We start from the raw sequence: 1752 nt of genomic DNA, 5'->3' as shown, positions 1-1752 counted from the left end.
AGACACACGCATGCAACACAAATCAACACTGACAACAGACACACGCATGCAACACAAATCAACACTGACAACAGACACACACATGCAACACAAATCAACACTGACAACAGACACACGCATGCAACACAAATCAACACTGACAACAGACACACGCATGCAACACAACTGCCAGGGCTCACAAGCCTTCCTACAGTTTTCTCACACAAATCCAGAGCATTTGATGGACGCTTCATTATGCGCACATACTTCAGCACCATGGCCAGCGAACATGTCATTTTGGAAACCCACTTCAACTAACGAGCAATACTGTAAATGATCTGGAATGTTTGGGGGGAAGAAATAGCACGGCAGAGTGCAGACCCATCAGTTCAAATACAAGTAGAAATTATTTTCAGCACAGCAGTCCATCGGTTCAAGTAGAAATTAAATGTCAAGTACACTATTTACATGTCAACAGGGGGCAGAGCCCGCACCGACAGGCAGGCGTGGAGAGGAACTGAGAACATTATTACTCAGATACTGTACTGAAACCTTTTCACGTCAGCCCGCAGACCCCCATTTGAAAAGACATGCCAGGGACCCCCATAAGAGAAGAATTTTACGGCTCTAGCAGTGATTCTCAACCCGTTTATTTTCAAGGACCCCCAGTTTGACATGCATTAGTCTACGGACTCCCCATGCAATGGCATTTCTATCTCTGGGACCCCCCAATTTACATTGTAAAATCAATGTGAGTGTACAGATGGAACCAAATGGACCCTTTGGTTCCATTTCTATCACTCTCAGAGTTCGAGACCCATAAGGGTCCATTTGGTTCAAAACTATCATTTTGCATGGGGACCCCCTGGAACTCCCACAAGGACCCCTGGGGGTCCCCGGACCCCACTTTGGGAACCACTGACTTCACCTGTTTCCAACCTATCTTCGGTCCTCACTAATGCTCAATACTAGGGATGTGCCGATCACGTATTTTTGAGGGGTGTCACTGCTACATGATGTCACTGTAGCAGTCCTGCACAGTTTCAATTTGTCCATATTATATAGAACTAATGTTCTACGCCAATATATGGAGCTGACCTGCTGACATTCCATATGTTGATCTGACCTCATCAAACCCTGTACACTCAAGACACGCTCCATATATGGCCGGTACAGAATTCATTCCATATGTTGAAACCATGCCAAAGCGCCAGCGCTCGCCCAGCAGTCTGCTGTCACCCAGGTTTACTGGTAACCACTGAATGTGTGTGTCTGACAGTGACTCTGATTGAAGGAGCATGTTGCTGTACGGTTTTGTGGATTTCTAAATAAATATATACATTTTTATTTTCCATTTGTATTTCATTTTCATTTCATTTCATTTCCCCACCACAGCTTCAACTGTTCTCCACTCCAGGCAAACATACACGGGCCCCAAACGGAGCCTTCTCCACTCCAGGCAAACATACACGGGCCCCAAACGGAGCCTTCTCCACTCCAGGCAAACATACACGGGCCCCAAACGGAGCCTTCTCCACTCCAGGCAAACATACACGGGCCCCAAACGGAGCCTTCTCCACTCCAGGCAAACATACACGGGCCCCAAACGGAGCCTTCTCCACTCCAGGCAAACATACACGGGCCCCAAACGGAGCCTTCTCCACTCCAGGCAAACATACACGGGCCCCAAACGGAGCCTTCTCCACTCCAGGCAAACATACACGGGCCCCAAACGGAGCCTTCTCCACTCCAGGCAAACATACACGGGCCCCA

The sequence above is a fragment of the Electrona antarctica genome (genome assembly GCF_951216825.1).
Source record: "Electrona antarctica genome assembly, chromosome: 18".
In the NCBI taxonomy this organism is placed as follows: domain Eukaryota; kingdom Metazoa; phylum Chordata; class Actinopteri; order Myctophiformes; family Myctophidae; genus Electrona; species Electrona antarctica.
The sequence above is the reverse complement of the archived record's forward strand: the minus strand, read 5'-3'. Positions refer to the sequence as shown.